At 50.9% G+C, this 18,653-nt stretch overlaps 1 protein-coding gene across 1 annotated transcript in view; it reads right to left on the bottom strand.

Annotated features, from left to right (window-relative positions):
* The window catches only part of ELFN1 (extracellular leucine rich repeat and fibronectin type III domain containing 1), a 103,183-nt gene that overhangs the window by 26,231 nt on the left and 58,299 nt on the right, over window positions 1-18,653 (bottom strand). The gene's annotated exons all lie outside the window — the stretch shown is intronic.

The raw sequence follows: 18,653 nt of genomic DNA, 5'->3' as shown, positions 1-18,653 counted from the left end.
TGCAGATGCTTCCTCAGTTGGTTGTTGAAGCTCTCCTGGGGACAGGACTCCCACACACCCCCTTTACAGCCTGCACGGGCTCTCAGTCAACCTTGTCCTTAGGAGGCTTTTCCTGAGCATCTCACCCAAGACTCTTGGCTGCACTTTAAGCCTATTACAGCTTGTCCAACCCTTGACCAATTGATCAGCATCATTTTTATAACTGCTTTTTTCCAGCCTGATGAATGCTACACATCCTACCTCCAGTTCTCTCAGTCCTGGAGCACAAACCAGCTCTCTCAGTCCATCTTCCCTGGAGCATGTTTTCAAAACTCTGTGAACTCACTCAATTTGTCTGAATCTTTCTGAGTCGTGATGCCAAAGCCTGGAGATATATGTCTCCAGCTGATGCATCGCTGGCACTAAATGGAGCCAAATAAATTACCTTGGTGCCTTCTATCTGAAACTATTAATACATCTGTGGGCAAGATGTGCCTTGGCTCTCCCTTTCTCAAGCACCAGGTTATTGTCTGCTGCTCACTTTGAGGGCTACTCCATTGCTTGAGCCACTCTCCTGCTGCCTTACCAGTCCTTCCCCATCTTGTATCTGTGATTTTGATATTGCCTTCCTAAGTGCAACACTTTGCACTCGACTTTATTGAATTTCAGTGTATTGATTTCAGGCCATTTCTCCAATTTATCAAGATCATTTTGCTCAGAGGAATCTGGCAGCAGCTTGTCTTATATCTGCTCTGTTGACAAAAGGTCTTTAGACCTCAGGGCTATCAAGCCAGAGCTTTGCATTAGTCCTGAAAATAGTCAGAAAGAACCACTTGGGAGGCATGGGGACAGTGGCAGGTGGCAGTGACAGACTGGCTCACACAGAACAGCCCCACGCTGCCCTCTCAGCCAGGTGAGGAGCAAGAGGAGGAGACAGGAGGAGCAAGATGGAAATGCTAATGGGTCCCCAAGGGTGAGAGCAGGGACACCTGCTGAGAGATGCTGCGACCCTGCTGCAGCCCTGGGGACAGCCCTGGAGCAGGGGGATGGAGGGAGATGGGCACTGGGATTTAATGGTGCCTCTTTCCTTTCAGGTCAGTGTGTGATGAGCTGCCCTGTTCCCACCTGAGGGCTCACCAGAAGACCAGGAGAAGCCCTGCAGCATCAGGCATTAATGGCACTATTTGGGGACAGAAAAACTGCACTGAGATGGAGACAGAAGTCCACCCTGGTGTGCACAAACCAGGTCAGATGGGTTTATTGTTGCTATTATTATTATTATTACCCAGAGATTGGAGTGCTCCACTCTTCAAGGCACAGAAAGAGTCTTGGGAAGCTGCTGCTTGTCCTGAGGGGGAAGGAGCAGCTCCCAACCCTTCTGCTTGGGCACACTGCAGGAGCACAAGGCTTTGGACAAACATTATGGGTATACAACAGTATCCACCTTCCCACCACACTCTCCTTCCTCTGCTTCTCCCACCAGCCTGCCAACAGCCCCTTCCTCTGCCTCCTCCTCCTGCCCCTCAGGAGGGCTGCAGCTCAGTCAACAATTAACCGCATACTGGGAGGAATTTCCTAGAAAACTTTGCAGCAAAGCACCTCCCGCAGAGCTGCCTCCTGACAAGTGCCCATTCTCCTGTGGAGGGCAGGTGGAGCAGCTGCTGGCACAGTGGGAAGGCTGGGGAAGCATTGGGAGAGAGCTGCCAGCAGCCCTGGGGAGGGGGCAAGGCAGAGGCGTGATGGAGGGGCTGGAACAGCTTGGGAGAGGGCAGTGGAGGTGGTTTCCTTGGGAAAAGGCTGGCAAGCCTCAGCTGGAAAAAGGATAGCAAGGAAGAGATAGCAGAGCTCCTCTGGGTGCAGAGGTCACGAGGAGAGAAGAGGAGCAAGGTTTGGGTGAAGCCCTGGCAGCCACAGGAGCTCACCTTGGCTCCTGGCATGGTAATGATGCAGACACAGACGTGTGATAAGCTCTGCTCTGCACACGCTTTAAAATCTAAGTAGCTTATGAATAAGTAATAATCCCTTATTCCCAGAGCCATAATCTATATTTAATTAAGAAAATAACTAAATGGTGGCAGTAAAAGGGGCTGTGTGGGGAAATAGAAAGAGGAACACTGTCAGATAAGCTGCAGTGAGAAAGGGAACAAACAGAAGTCTCAGCATGGCAGAGGCAGCAGAGCTGTGGCCTCCAGCTTGGCTGCAAACACAAGGTAACCTGGCCTTCAGAACACCTGTCTGCAGCAAGGTCTGCCTCAGGAAGCTTCTTGGGCCAACAGGTGAGCTGCAGTTGGCCAAGAGGGACTCAGTCATTCACATGCAAGTGTGAAATTTCCTGCTGTCCAGTGGTGCTGGACTGTGCATGGAGAGCAAGGCACAGAGGAGCCAAAGCAGCCCCCACATCCTGGATGGGAGCATCCAAAAAACACCTTCAACACTGCCACAGCAAAACTGTCTTACAGCATTTCTGTGCTCAGGGTCCAAGGTCTCCTAATGTCTGGCACTGGCACATCCAAGCAAGCCCTGCAGCTGAAAGCACACAGGGCTGGCAAGCTGTGAGCCTGGAAGGGGCCATGCCAGCCCAGCGCTGGGCCAGTGCCCAGAGCAGGTAGAGATGTTCATATAATGCCTGCAGGAGCTTGTCAGCCAGGCCAGAGCCCACAGCAGTGCTCTGCTGGACCCCTCAATGCAGCCCTGGGACCCCCATCCTGCTCAGTATCACCCCAGCACCCATGGGCACTGGCTGCTTTCCAGGGCTCTTTGCCAGCTTGGAGCCAGTGCCAGGCCAAGACTGGAGCTTGGCTTTTCCCTGCTCTCTGTGCTGGGATGGTGCTGGTGTGAGCACTGAGCACCCCCTGCTCTGGACAAGAGAGAAAACATGGACAGCAGCGTGGCCAGAGATAGTCCAAATACTCAGCACCTGTGTCCAGAGCCCCTCAACCCCACCAAAAACTCCTCCCAGGTACCTCCCCAGGCCTTTCCCTCCTGGCACCTTTCACCAGTTCCCCAAAGCATCTCTGCAGCCTTGCTCTGTTAACTACATTTTACTTATCATTCCACCCATGGGCTCTGCAGGTGACAGATGTCCCTCTGCTTCCTTGGATTGTAGTAGTGGAAATGACAGCACGTTTTAAAGGCTAGGTTAAAGAGAATAAAAAAAAAATCTCAGTCCACATACTATGCATTATAAATAGACCGTCTGGTTTTTAAATTGAAAAACAGCAATAATCACTGCTAAGAGCCTGCTGAACAAACCCAGCCTTATTACCACTGGGACAAATTCATACTTACCAAAAGAACACAAGTATTTTTTAAGCTGCTCTTGAGCTCCCTGAGTTGCTAATGTCTTGCTGCTTCCCCTCACGGGGGTCCCTGGGAGCAGAGCCCCAGCAGGGACACGTGGGCAGTGCAAAGTGGGGGCAAGAGAGAGGAAGGTGATTTGGAGCAGGCTCAGCTGTGCCAGGCTGCAAAGAGAGATGCCATCAGTTTTTTATCTGCACTCTTTTCCTCTAAGTGCTCTTTTATGGTAGGGAGACAGGAGGTCTGCAGAAACCTGGGTGGGGATGAGGGGCAGGCATGGGACAGGCTGTGTTTCAAGGGGCACAGCCATTCAGGCAAGGCTGCATTTCCACTCCTCTAAGGGACAGAGGAAAACACAACTTGTGAAGGACATGGTGTGCACAGAGCCCACCAGCACAGCACAGCAGCTGTCCCTGTGAAGGTGCTGCTGAGAGGTGAAGGAGTGGTCCAGGGCAGCTGGGTAGGCAGCTGTGAGCTGCAGGGACTTCTTGGGTTTGGATTATCCAGGGGGATAACAGAGATAACCACCTCACTTTCCCACCACAGCTGTCACACTGCTGACAGCAAGGCCAGGGCATGGGCATTTAGGGAAGTGCAGGGATGGGATCCCCAAATCTGCCTGTTCTCCCCTTCTTTACCAGAACAAGCGACCAGGGCAGGGAGATGGGCCTGCAGAAACTGCCCTGGGGAGCAGGGTGCACCTCAGTGGGATGGAGGGCATTGCTGCCAGGCCCCAGGGCTGTCCTGAGGGTGCAGAGCAGGCTGAGTTCTCACACAGCACAGACATGGGAAAGGAAAATTAAAGCAGCCCCATGCCAAGGTCCTGAGATCTTCCTTCCCTCTCTTCCCAGGCCACAGCCCAGTGAGATCACTAGAAGCTGGCTGCTAAATCTGATCTGTCCTGTACTTTGGGAACACTGAGGTACCACAGAAGCCATCAACAAGCTGCCAAGGTGGCTGCCAAGCCAGAGCCAGGAGCGTGGCTCGGGCAGGTGGAGGTAGCACTCTCTCATCTGGGTTTTGGCCCCTGAATCAGAGGGCTGGCCAGCATTGGCCATCACTGATCTGGAGCCAGCATCTGAATGACTGCAGAAGAAGCTCACCCTCACTGGAGCCCTGCCTGGGCACTGTGTCAGGCACAGCTGCCAGCAGCCTCATGCAGTTGGCCTGTCCTGTGTAATGATCAGCACAAGTGATGTGGCACTGAGAGCCTGCCACAGCCCTGGCCACAGCAGCAGCTCCCCTGAGCAGAGCTCTGGAGCAGCCATAGCCTGGGGGACAGGGCTAAGTGGGTCTTCTCTCTGCTGGAGCCTGACTGTGGCCACTGGGGAGGAAGCACAGACTTGTGAGGCTGATCCAGCAAGGGATGCTGACTGCTCCACGTTGCAAGTTGTCTCTGAGGTTCAAATGTTACAGAGAAATAAGAAAAGTGCAGCCTGGGAAGGTGGAGGAGAAAGGTAAGGAACAATTTAATAATGAATATATTATGTAGACATGTCATGCATCTTGCCTGCTGGCATGGATTAATATCCATAAATCAAAGAGGAAGGAGCTGTTTTTAATGCTGGAGATGGATGCTGGTCCTCAGAAAATTGCTAAGGGGGCATTAATGAGGAGAGACATCTGGGAATGGCTCCAGGTGCATTGGCTGCATGCACAGGAAAGGCTGCAGTACTGCTGTCAGCTAAAAATGATCCTGTGCTGTGGGCACGTGTGGTCCATGAGCACAAGAGCTCAGGAACCACAGCTCCCCATGTGCAGGTGTTGGTCAAACTTAGGAGGAAGGTGGACAACCCCTTGGTTCTCTGCTCCACAGGGCAGCTCCTTCCCTTCTCCTGCACACCAGGAATGTTGGCCCCATCCTTGGCTTTACTCAGCAAGAAGGTGCACACTGTCCAAGTGACAGGACAGTCTGAGCCTGGGGAAGCCAGGAGCCAAAGCTGGAGTGGGAGGTGCCATTGCATCCATCCTGCCTCTGCTGGGCATGCAGTCACCCTGACAGGAGTCAGGGACAATGTCACCTCAGAGCCACCAGCACTGCCATGACACAGAGCATGGGGAGTGGCACCTCTTCCTGCTGCTCCTGGAAGCCCTGGATCAAGCAGAGATAAAGATTTGGGACTAGGAGGAGCCCTGAGGTTACATGGAGAGGACAGAGGGCTCAAAGCATGGAGCATCCCTCTGCAATGCTTCTGGAGCCCACCCTGAGGGTGGCTGGGGGTGTCTGGGCAAGGTGCAATTACCCTGTTGAACAAGCACAAGCCCTAAAGCATTGATCAGGGATGACCTCCCTGGGATCTTTCCCTTTCAGCAGCACAAGGCCCCTCCCAGGACTTCAGAGGGGTGTTAAACCCAGGGGCAGTGGCACAGTGAGACCTTTCACATCCCCAGGAGGGCTCTGTGTGCTGGGGCTGCTGCCAGGAAAAGGGGGGGTCCCTTCTGCTGTCAGTGCTTTTTCCTAAGTTGAGGGCATTGAGTGCCAGGATTTTGTTAATCACATTTTATGTGCACTTTAAAAACCTGAAAATCTGATCTGTCCTGTACTTTGGGAACACTGAGGTACCACAGAAATCATCAGCAAGCTGCCAAGGTGGCTGCCAGCCCAGAGCCAGGAGCATGGCTCGGGCAGGTGGAGGTAACACTCTCTCATCCAGGTTTTGGGCCATGTGATTAACCTGAAATCTTCACTTGTAGAACATCTGCTCCTCTCCCACCCACCCTGTAATCTGGCAGGGGCTGCCTCTCATGCCTGCTCTCTCTCTGCCCTTCCTGGGACCACCTCCTTCCTCTTGCACTGACCCACTTTAGGTGTCACATTTGCAGCCCAACCCCGGGGGAAGAGGCTGGATTCACAGAATGAATCTGCAGAGCCAGGGAGCCAGCCAGGGCTGGGGGAGCAGGAACAGGCTCAGGAGGCTGAGCAGGAACAGGATCTCCAGGAGAGAGAGACACCCACAGCCACGTGGCATGTGGAGACGTGAGAAACCTGCCAGGGAGAAGCCTGGGAGCAAAGGATGCCAAGAAAGAATCTGTTCACAGTATGAATGGATTAGAGGGGAAAAGGGGAAAGAAAACAAGGCAGGAAGGAGGTGAGCAATGGAAGGGCATGGCAGGGAGGGCACAGAGCAGTGGAAGGGAAGCTCACAGTCAGGTAAAGCCCTGCACAGCACAGCTGCTGCTTTTCACATTGCACTGCAAGGGAATGGTGAGATACAGGACAAAGCTGGGTCCTAGCCCAGGGGGAATCTGCCACCCCAGAGGGCTGGAGCAGGATGGGGCAGGATGGTCCTCCAGGTAGCCATTGCTGGCTTGGAGGACCTTGAGGGCTGCTGGGACTGAGCTGTAGAGAGGGAAAGGAGGGATGGAGGAGCTTGAGTATTAAGAGATGCCTCAGCATTTCAGGGCTTATTCAAAAGGAACACACAGCTCCTGAAAGGTTCACTTCATGTGACGAAGCAGCCCCAACTTCTGACAGCAGAGAAGGAGCAGCTGCTGTCCCAGGGTCCCAGCAGAGGGATGGAAACCCCAAGCATGAGATCCAGGGAGCTGCTACAAGCAAATCCATGTGGCAACATCAGAAAGCCACGCTGGGGCCGAGCTCACAGGCAGACAAGCTTAGCCCTCAGAGAGCAGGGAATTGCTGTCTGTCTGTGTCTCCCTCTGTTTTCCCTGATTTTATTGTGTTTTGTTCAATTGAATCACACACACACATGCACATAAAGCCCCAGCTCGTGGTGTAAAGTCTGTGAGGAAATGAGCAGTAAATGAAGGTTCCAGGAGGAGCAATGCTGAGCAAACACATGACACGGCACGAGCTGTGAGCAGGAGAGAAAGGAGAAACTGCCAGGGAGGGAAGAGGGAGCTGCAAAAAGGATTTTCTTAGGAAAAATGGAGCCCAAATAAAGCAGAACATGGGAAGGAGGAAAACCTGAGAGGAGAAGTGAGAGGACAGCACAGATGATGCTGGTGGTTGTGTGGTCACTGTGCCCAAACTCTGATCCCTGTGTGGAGCAGTTCAGAGCACAGGGAGAGAAAGCTCACACAGCTTGTGGCCAGGGGATGGCTGGACTCAAGGGACATGGCTCAAACTCCATCACTGCTCCAGGGCTCTCTGCCCAAACATGAGCAAAACACTCCTCTGGACCCAGTACCCGAGTGCACCAGGATCACTGTCACAACCAGCTCAGCCTCTCTCCTCTGGCGTGGCACTCACATCCCTCCCTCAGCTCTCAGCTCAGCCAGGACCCCATTCTCCTTCCTCTTGTCCCAGCTGGTGTACCTGCAGCTCCATGCAAGATGCTCCTCCTCAGGAGAACACTGGACACTGAGGAATGATGGACACGTGGGGTGAGCTCCTCATCCCCACAGAGCTGCACCCCAAGGGCACCACCCAAACCCTGGATGAGCAGTGCAGCCCTCAGCAGCCTGAGACCACAGGGCAGAGGGCAGGGACACAGAGGGGACATCTCCAGGTCAGAGGGCTGTCTGTGCAGACAGGCAGCTCCCTGGCCCCTCCTCACCTCCCAGCTCACCCCACTCACAATGTGGGGAGGCAGCACAGCCCTGATCAGCCACTCCCCAAGATGAGGTGCTCTGCAGTTCTGGAGAAGTGCAGGGTTAAAGGATTCTGATTCTCCTGCCCAGGCTCGCCGTGACAGCCTTCACATGTGTTCAGTCACATCCAGATATGAAGCCACTCTGAAAACCAAGACATTTATTCAAAGGAGCAGCAGCATTGCACACACATCTGCCTGTGTAAAGGGGAACTTCAAAAGGGCTGACAGTCACAGAGCCCAGCAGTAACCTTTGGCTAATTAGCTGTCTTGATTTTCTTGCAGTTTATTTTTATACTTCTTGGGCTCTGAAATGCATTTACTGTAATGTCAGAAAGGCCATGGTAAATATAAAGCTTTCTAGCAATAAGTATATCCACCCCACTGAGCTTTTGGGGCTGACAGCTCCAGCTTGGTGTGGGCCAGGTGGAGTGACAAAGCTTTGCTGAGGTTTTTGTCCTGCACAGAATTTACTGAGACTGTGCTGGTGGAAATGATAAAGGCACCTGGGGCAAAGCAGGTATGAGCATGGAGCACAATGAGCACAGGGCAGAGGGCACCTGCAATGGTGCTTTCCTGAGGTCAAACCACAAATGAGCAGAAAAGAGAGAGGGGTGAAGAAGGCTGCAGGATGCAAAGCCACGAGCCAGCTCACCAAGGAGAGGTGAGGTCAAGAAAAGCAGGCAGCCAGAAAGGTGGGAGTGATGCTGAACCTGCAGAGACAAGCAGATGGGACCCCGTTCTAAGCATTAAGGAAATCATCCATGGGAGCTGCACTGCCTGTAGAAGGCACAGAGCCTTCCTGCTCCTGGAGAGAGGAGAAAAAGGCCTGGAAAGATGCTTTGGTCTTATCTCAGTCAACAAGGCATTTTCAAGTCCCACTGGGGTGGAAGATAACAGTGCCTATTGAAGCAGGTCCCTGGTCCCCACCCCTCTTGCTTGAAGTCAGTCTGTGCTCCATGTGTCACTGCACAGGGCCACAGACACCCTGTGACCCTTGTCAGATGGCTTGTGACTCTCTCTGAGGCACCCCAGGGCTTCCCTAACAAAGCCACCCCTCCATCCCTGGCTGCCACCCCCTCCATGCCAGCAGCTCCTGCAGTCCACAGGCTCTGCATGCAGCCCTGCTGAATTGCCCTTTGGCCAAGGTGCTGGGGCTAGGCTGAGGGTGTGCACAGCCTGGGATTCTCCTTCCTGCTTCTCTCTGCAGGGACATGCAGCCCACCCTTGCAGGGCAAGGCTCCTGCCCTGGGGCTGGGCACAGACCAGGCTGAGCTGCACTGTGAGGAACACCAAGGGTCAGAAACAGCTTTGTTATCTCTGCACAAACCACTCAGTATGCGGCTTTCCCCGGCCTGTGCACAGAGAAGATCAGTGAGAAGAAAACAGAGAGGAGACCAATGCATTAATGATCAGAAATGAAGCAGTGCTCCTCTGCCCCCAGATCTAGCAAGGAGAGTTCTGAGTCCCTGCAGATGGGTGGCAGGCACCCAGGACTTCAAACAGCCTCCCTGCCTCAGCTGCTGCTCCTCCTGCCTGGCTGGGTGTCAGTCCCAGGACTGCCCTGGGTACCAGCTGGGAGAACTCAGTGCCAATTAAAAACCAGGCTCTTGTAGCCTTTGGACTGCAGAGAAACAAAAGCTGTGAATTCAAACTTTGCCTTTTTTTTCCCCAAATGATGTCAGGAGTTGAGGAGACAGAACAGTGCTGAGTGCAATTGCTGTTGAAAGCTGCTGGCTGTTTCTGTGTGCTGCCTGAACTGCACCAGTGCAGCAATGCTGGAGTTGGTAACTGCAAATCTTTAATTTTAAGGGTCAAATCAGAGTCACTCAGGGAAGTTAATAGGAAGTTTACCTTTGACTCAGCTATGTAAAATCAACAAGAAATTCCCAACTGATCAGAGTGACACACAGTTCCATCTCCACTCCCAAGCATCCCTTCTACAAGTCAAACTCATATTTTCATTTTTAAACCCATTCTTCCACTTAGAACTTGTGCTGCCTGATCAGAACCAAAATGTCTCAGATGGCTGGGCTGGACTTTGGGACTGACTTCAGCCAGCACTCAAATCTGAATCTCCTTACCTCTGCTGGGGCTCATGTGTTTCAGGACTGAGCTCTCTGCTGGGATAATGCCCCAGCAAGGCACAGCATGGCTCTGTGCAGTTGGGTGAAAATCCCTTTGGCCTCACCCAAGCACCTTAAAAGCCATTTGTACCAACAGCTTGCACCTGGGTTCCTTTAAATGATGAAAACCATGGGGGCAGTTCCAAAGCATCTTAAACATCACCAGGTTTGTGAGCAGAGCAAGGCACTGCTGCACCCACAGTCCTGAAACCACCCACAGGGTGCTGGTGAGCAGCAAGCATTGAAGGTTTCAGTGACAGGGAAGGAGTTATTACATTGCTCAAGCAGAACTCGACAGACATGCAGCACCAAGACTCACCCCTACCAGCCCCTTTATTGCCCATTTTCCTCAGACAGGTGTGTGTGATGCCTGTGTAACCCCAGCCCTCTGGCCTGGCCAGAGCCAGGGCATGGTGCAGGAATCTTTTAAAGGAGTTGGTGCCACTCAGGCAGGGAGGGTCCTGAGCTCGTAGGTCATGCATATCTGCCTGCATATACATTATTAAAGCCCTCCACATGACAGCTGCTGGCTGTTTCTACAGACTCTCTCCACTGATGCCTCTCTCTGAGTCACGGCTGCGTAAAGCTCCTTGACAGACCTGGAGGATGAGAGAAGTGGTAAAATCCCAAACATGAGTATTGCATCAAAGGTTCTGTGGTTATCAGAGCACAAATAACATCTCCCTCACCATTTCAGGGGCAGGAGCAGTGCAAGGGCTGTCTAACCACCCTCCTGGAGCACAGGGTCCATACCCAGGGACCAGTCTGAGATGCTCCAAGGGGTGCAGTGAGGTGGTCTGTCCATGCTGCTGGCACAGGAGCTGGGCAAATCAGCACGGAGCTGGTGGGTGGACTTGAGTGGGATTTCTCCTGCACGGAGAGCTCAGCAGTCCTCCACACATGCCTGGCAGTGTCAGTCACTCCTGGTTTAGCTGACACACAGGACAGCCTCATGTGGGACTGTCAGAGGGTGCTGCACACTAATGGTGGGAGATTGCCCCACGTGCCTTCACCTGAGCCACTGTGCAGTGCAAAATGCAGAGGCATGGCTGGGACAGTCTCCCCTCTCCCAATGATCTTTCATTTTTCATTACCATCTTTCTTATTCTCCCCAGGCCTTTCACCTGCTCTGAAGCTGCTGCTGCCTCAGCCACCAAGAAGAGTGAAGGATACCTGAGCATCTTGATGGACACCACAGCCACCTCCAACAGCAGGTACCCTGCTCTGCCACGGGCATTCATTTACAGACACTATTCCAACCAGTCCTTGAGGCTGGGCAGGAGGTTTTCCACTCATATTTTGCTGGAGCTGTGCTCTGGGGGATAGCTGTGGGCCCAGGAATCAGCACTGGGCTCCAAGGCAGGGGCACCTGCATGGGGAAAAGACCCCAGTCTGGGAATAGACAAGAAACAAGACAGCAGGGAGGATCACTGTTTCCATCGTGGGTTTTCTAGCAGAGAGAGCTCTGCTCCTTCTAACTCCATCTCTCTGCAGAGTCAGTGACTCCTCCACCATGTATTACATTTTATTCTATAAGTGCAAAGCAATTTCCATTGAGGGTAGGGACAGTGAAGCACAGAGGAAGAGAGAATAATATCTCATCTTTCTTTAATCCCCACCATCCCAAAGGATCCTGGTGCCCTTTGCTTTACTTCCTATATGTATGCACAGTTAATTAGCAATACCACAGAACTGCAGGTATTCTCAGACTTAGTAGAGGGAATATCTTGTAATAGAAGGGTAAGCAAACTGTTTCTGCTGTTTCCATTACAGCCAACTTTGATTATCCAGGGTAATGGGATAACAGGCACAAAGCAAAAACATGGATAACATGAGACCTATGCAAATTAAGCTGGGGGAAAAAAACCCTGATGCTGAGAGTAATGAAGGAAAGAAAGGTCAGTGATGCTGATTAAGGAGCATGGAGATCCCTGTGTTAGCACTGCCTTAAGCTCACAAATCCATACACAATGGTACCTGGCATGGTAGTTATGGAGCAAATCTGTAGGGTCTGTCACTGTGAGAGGGAAGCAGAGACATCCCCTGCACAGCAAAGCCAAGCTGCAGCAGAGGGAGGAAAATTGCATTAATGCTGAGCATTTCAAAGCCTCTGTGTGAGGGATTTGTCATTAAAATGAATAAGATTTGGGCACTCAACCCACCTCCTCCCTACATGAGCAGGAAGAAGCCCAATTTAAAGGTCAGCATCTTAATGGTTTTCACTGCGTATCTACCAGGATAATTCCTCTCCAAACAGAAATCCAGCACCTCCTCAGTGAGCCACAGGCAGTGCTGAAGGAGCACAAGAGCATCCATAGCTGAGGAGGTACAGGCAGGTACAGCTTCTATGTTAAAAGAGGCTCCAGCTCCAGCTCCTTGCAATACAGCCCAAGAAGAGGAAAAGGAACAGCACTGGAGTTCCTCTGTAGTCCCTCATCTCAGCAAAGACCAGATTCACTCCCCTCTGTCAAAGGGGATGTTCAAATCCTTGGCACCAATATCGTGGAGGCAGCTCTGAAAAATCTCTGGTGGTGGGTGGATAAAAAGGGCACCAGTGGAGATGAGACAGAAAGAAGAGAGGGAGTAATCTTAGAGGAAGAACCTTCTTAATAGGTTTTATTGATTTAACCCAAAGAGAGAACAGTAGGGGGAAATATATGCCATTTAAATGTAAACCAGCAATAAAAATAATCATTAGAGTCATAATCTCAATCTGTTAGCATTTTATGTAGAGAAGATCTTAGTGGGAAATATTTTCTGAGTAAACTATTTGCATTTACTTAGTATGAAGGAGCCTCTTAAATATAACTCAATCATTATCATGGACTGTTTTGTTATCAGTACTCAGCTCTTACAAGTGCCTGATGATTGCACAGCCCCTGTAGAGCCTGACTTGGAGAAACTGCTGGCCCACCCCAGCTGGGATCTCCTCTCCATATCCCTGTGGACATTCCTGTTTCCATACTGGAAATATCTGTGGGTTTCAATGGCAGCTAGAAATCATCACTCCCAAATGGTGATGTGGCTTTGTCACTGGCCAAGAAGGCTGCATCCCTTGCTCAGATCTTGTGAGCTTTAATTGAGAAAAAGTAACTTCAGAGCAAGTTTCCAGGCCCTGCACATTCCAGAAGAAGTGAGAACCACCTGACCATCTCTTTCAGCTTTCCCTTTTGTAAAAGAAAAGGAAAATGAGGGGTTTTCCCTTAGCAGAGGAGCTGCAGGGCTGGCAGTGAAGATGCAGGGCAGGAAGCCCTTTCCTGGTGCAGCAGGAGAGATTGGATGTACCCACCTGTATCCCAGAAGGAGCTTTTCTGGTCAGTGTGTTTTCCCCAAGAGCAGTCCCCATGGGGACACAGCCCTGCCCACGTGCAGGTGCCCAGGGGAGGTCACTGTCCCTGTGACTCCCACACCATGTGCATCTCAGCCACAAAGAAAGGGATAAATACCCTCTTCTGCCTGGGGACACCTTTTAATCTTCTTGCTAGATTTTCATACACTAGTCTGGACTCCCAGCTGGGCCAGGCATGATCTCATTTAGCATCCCATGCACAGAGGCAGCTAAACCAGGGCTGTTATTTTATGCCATGCACTGGTAGGAGCTGGGGATGCTCTCACTGATGGCACTGGGGGTTCTCTGCAGCAGCCAGACCTTACCCCAGAAGGGAGAACATCCCATGGAGGTAGACACCTGGACCAGCAGTCCCAGTGGGATGGGGGATGACAGCAGACAGTGCTGGGAAGCTCATCAGCCCCTTGCAGAACTGCTGGTGGCAGGACATTTGTGGGCAGCAGGTGCCAGAGCAGCAGCTCTCCAGGGGCCAGGCAACAGCCAGGGCTCCACAGCAGCAGCTGCCACTGGCAGAAACCACTGCAGCTCCTGGAGTGGGTCTGGCCCTGTATCCACAGCCTGGGGAGCAGGTCTGGCCCTGTATCCACAGCCTGGGGAGCAGGTCTGGCCCCTGATGCCCTGCTCATCAGCAGATCCCCACACTCACAGTGGCCCTCACGCTGTGTGGGTAATTCAGGCTCACAGGGGGGTTATTAAAATCCATTCAAAGCTAATGTCAGCCAGCTTGGCGTTAATGTCAGTGGCTGAGAGGCTCAGCAGGAGTGGGTGGAGAAGGACTTTGATTTCCCCACTCGAATTTCCAAGCAGGGTGGGCTTGGCAGGCAGTGATGGGGAATGGGGAGTGGTGGTGGATGGAGGGTGCAGTGCCACATGTCACCCAGCAGACAGGTGGGACTCGCAGCTTAATCCCAGCAGCCAAACATTTCACTCCATGTTTTGCTTGACAGCATCTCTCCCTGGCTGGCCATTTCAGAGGCATGTTATCTGCCAGGATCCCAGCAGGGGAGTCTGCCTGAGCAATCAGCTCTGCACAGAGGCTGGGAAGGGGCTGTTGGTTTGCTCCATGTGGGACTCCATCAGGTATTTCAGGTGGCTTGGGCATCACACCCAGGCACTTCCCACCCTCCAGGTGCATTTGGAGGTTCAAACCACATGCCCCAACTTCTGCACTGACTCACAGCCCCCCAGACCTGCTGGGGTTGAAAGCAGGGCTGCAGTTTGCTCACTTGGGTCGGGTGAGTCCAAGCCATCCCCTGGATTTTGAAAAAATCCGGGTAATTTCAGGATGTGGCCAGCATCATGCAGGCTGAGATAAGAGTAATCGGAGCTCGGGGCTGTAAGCCGATTCCTTGCATATGACAGGAAGGAATTAGCCCGGTCTCCCCGCCCTCCGGGCAGCGTTTGCACACACGGGCACACACCTGGCAGGGGGCTGAGCCACGGGACACGTGTGTCCCGATGCTGGCCGGGGACACGGTGACAAGGATCCTGTGCAGGCAGCACACAAATCCCACGGGCAGAAGGGGCTCAGACAGCAGAGAAAATCTGCTCCAACTATCATTCACAGAGAGGTATTGCCCCCACACCTCCTTGCACTGGCACAGCAGTACTGGAACCCCCAGGTCTCCTTCCCAGGAGCTCCTGCTCTGGTTCTCCCAAGGTTTCAGCATCTGTTTGCAGCGGGGATTCCTCCACCTTGGCTGGGAAATGCATTGCAGTCTCTTAATAGCTCATCCTGTCTGGAAGCTTTTCCTCGTGTGTAAATACAGTGTGTATAACAGTGGCCTCATTTTGCACTATAGGAGTGCATCAGACACAGCTAAGGTACTGAGGATGGCTTAAATGGTCCAAATTTAACATTTGGTTATGTAGGCTGAATATTTCAGTGAGTTTTTAGGTTAGAAGGTGCTGTAAATGGAGCCTGACCTCCTAGACAGTGAATTTTACTCAGGATTTAAATCAAGTCTGACCATTCAGCTTCATCCTTCTGGACAGATAAAAATTAGTCTGGTCCATAAGCAAGGGTGATGCTGAAGGCAGACTGGTCACAAGCCACAAGATCAAAGTGTTGAACAACATCTCTGAAGGGCAGCAGGTCCTGCCTGATGATACAGCACAAACCAGGTTATTTTGCTTTAGCTTGTCTGATTTGTGAAATGAGGGTAACAAGCAGTTCTGAGGTCAAAGCCAGTGTTCAAAAGCAACATTTGGTGCTGCTGTTTTCACCTAGAAAATAGCTGCTATTCAAAAACCAACGGTATTAGAGAAAAGTGAAACCCTGCTGGTTGCCAGCAATTGGCCAGACGGGTCAATGAGGTAGTGTAGGGTGGCAGGATGATTGAGATGTGTGGCACTAGCAGACCCAAGTCCCACCCTGTGTCCCTGGGGAGAGGGGCCACAGGGGTGGGAAGGAGTTGCATCTCCCTGCAGCTGGCATCTCGTGCCACGTGGCAGGTTACCAAGCAGCTGAGAGCGGGAGATGATTTCTTTTGCCAGTTTTCTAATTTATCTAATGAGCAAGAAAATAAATCAAGCTGACAGTCACCCAGGTGGTTTTGGGCCTCAGCTCCTCACAGTCCCCTTGTTCTCCCAGCCCATTTTATAGCAGGGTTACAACCCGAGGACACTGCACTAACTCCTGCTATAATCTTTTCTTTACCAACGTCACTTAGCAGATGGAGTCATTTAGATGTGCTCACGTTTAAATGAGTGCCTTGCCCTGGAAGGGACAGAGCTGGGGCTGCTGGCAAGGTTTTTGGGATCGTTAGCCTAGAAAATGCTTAGCAGGGGAAGCAGTTGGCAGGCAGATTTCACGGACACGGCACTGCTGTCCTCTGCCAGCAAAATTACAAGGCTGAAATCCTGGAGCTGGATGGGGCCAAAGCGTTCACAGCAAACAATTTAATTGATGAATGAAATGAATTGCCCAGGAGACAGGTTTTAGTCATCTGCTCCTTGCATGAAGCTGCTTGGAGAAGGGTTTGCACAGTCGGGTGTGGCCTGGGATGGGCTGGCTGGTATTGTATTTGGGTTCCCCCAGACAGAGGAAGGAGTGATGGATCTGACTCCATGTTCTCAGAAGGCTAATTTATTATTTTATGTTTCTATATTATATTAAAGAATACTATAGTAAACTATACTAAAGAATACAGAAAGGATACTTTCAGAATGCTAAACAGATAATAATGAAAGCTCATGACTCTTTTCAGAGTCCTGACACAACTTGGTCTCAATTGGTCAATGAGTGAAAATGTAAACAACCCACAGCAGAAACCAATGAAACAATCACCTGTGGGTAAACAATCTCCAAACACATTCCAAAGGAGCACAACACAGGAGAAGCAAATCAGATAATTATTGTTTTCCTTTTTCTCTGAGGCTTCTCAGCTTCCCAGGAGAAAAATCCCAGGTGAAGGGATTTTTCAGAAAATATGAATGCCACAGGCTGGGGCTCCCCATGGTGGGAACCTTCACCAGAGCCCCCTGGGCACCTCCTCCCTGGCAGAGAAACCCAGTGCTGTGAGCCTGGCTACCTCCAGGCCTGCCAATCCAAGTTGTCACTGCTCCTAAGTCTTTGTGGCTGGAGCAGTGATGGGACCATGCAGAAGATCTCAGCACTCAGTGCTGGAAACAAAGCCAGCACAATGCAAGGAAGAACAGCACCAATCTAAACAGCAAAAGCTGCTTTTCAGCTCCTGCAAGAAATTCCTTAGCAGTCTCAGAGGTCTCTCCTCTGTAGCTCCCTGACCTCCTGCACAAGGCTACCTCCATAAGCTCCTTTCATTTGGTCTAATAAAGTTAACTAGTTCTCCAGCTCTTCCAAGGAGAATAGGCATAAAAATGTGCATTGAGATGAATGCTTACAACCCTTGAAAATACCTCTTGCTTGTGAAAAGGCTTCTGAGGAATGAATAGAAGGGACAATGATTACCAAAAAAGGAGGAAATATTGTTCATGCTGCCTGGGAAGCATTTGACCCTTGCAAAGGCTGGGGAGAAAATGAGGAAGAAGGCAGGGAGCTGAGACACTAATGGCAATCATTGCTCTGTTGGGAGCAATATCTCACAATGTCCATGGAGATCAATCCCAAATTATTCAGCCTAATAGTTCTCAAAACAAACTCTAATTCTGCTCCTTTGTGGCAGGCATGAAGCTTTCTCTGCAAGGCCCATTTCACATCTTAGGTAACTCAGTGCTGGATGGTGTAACACTCCATTGTGAAATCCCTGCAGGAGCCTTTGATGCCAGCATCTTCCAGACGAGATGCAGAGCTTATCAGCTCAAATAACACAACTGTCTTTTATCCTTTGTGTCCCAAGCCTGCTGTTTTGGCACTTATATTTGTAATTCATTGCCTGGCTCTGGGTCTGGATCCATCTGGACAGGCAAACTGTCTATCTGTCTGCATTGCTGAGATATTTGTGTCTGCCCCAAGGGACCTGAGCACCTAAGCTCTGCTTATCTTCATTGATGCTTAGGTTCCTAATTGGTTAAAAGTCATTTTGGAAAGGTGGTCTTAAGGGCTGTAGGCTTGTAGATGCTTTCAAAATTACTTCCCCCAGGCCAGGCTGTCCATCTTTCCCTGGGACTGCATCCCTGGTCTGGTCTGGCTTCCAGACATGCCTGTGTGCCTCCAGCTCTGCTGTCCCTCCCTTCCAGATCAGTGCCAGCCCACAGACCTGCCTGCCTTTCACCAGCACTACATTTTCCTCAAAAAAGGACAAATGAGATGGAAGAAGAAAAGGTGAAAACATGATAATAGCTGTGGGAAAAGGCCGCCACTAAAGATTTGACAATGCTGGAAATAGAGGCTCAGAGAAAAGTTTTTCTCCAAAAATTATTCTTTTCAATCTCAACAGCACACTGAAGGGAAGTTAAGGCACACTTTTTAGCACCTTTTGTACTCAAATTCAAAATTCACCTGTCTAACCAAGCAATAACAGAAATAATCTTTTTTTATCCAGCTGCACATTTTGCTACAGAAATTTGTTTCCATTAAGCTATTCCCTTTTGTCCTCTTAGAAAGCATCTTTTAAATAATAACAGTGCAAAAAAAAAATTACATACTACCCAAAAACTCAACCCTGTCAACCGTGCACTTTTATACAAAAGTTATCTCCTTCTTTCAATGGACTGATGAAAACTCTTTTCATAATGTCAAGGTGGAGATGAAGAAGAGAGAGAAAATTTCAAAGTGCCCAGCACAGCTAGTCATTTGAACAGGGAACGTGGGGCAAAATCTGGTCTTAGAAAACTGAGCTACAGCTCCAACATGAACCTGATATTCTTTTTCTGCTTTGTAAAACACAATTTTGTAGAAGCTGGGATGGAGGCATGCGCTGCACTTCT

This window comes from Haemorhous mexicanus, chromosome 17, assembly GCF_027477595.1.
Source record: "Haemorhous mexicanus isolate bHaeMex1 chromosome 17, bHaeMex1.pri, whole genome shotgun sequence".
NCBI classification, from domain to species: Eukaryota; Metazoa; Chordata; class Aves; order Passeriformes; family Fringillidae; genus Haemorhous; species Haemorhous mexicanus.
This window is presented reverse-complemented; position numbering and strand designations above follow the sequence as displayed.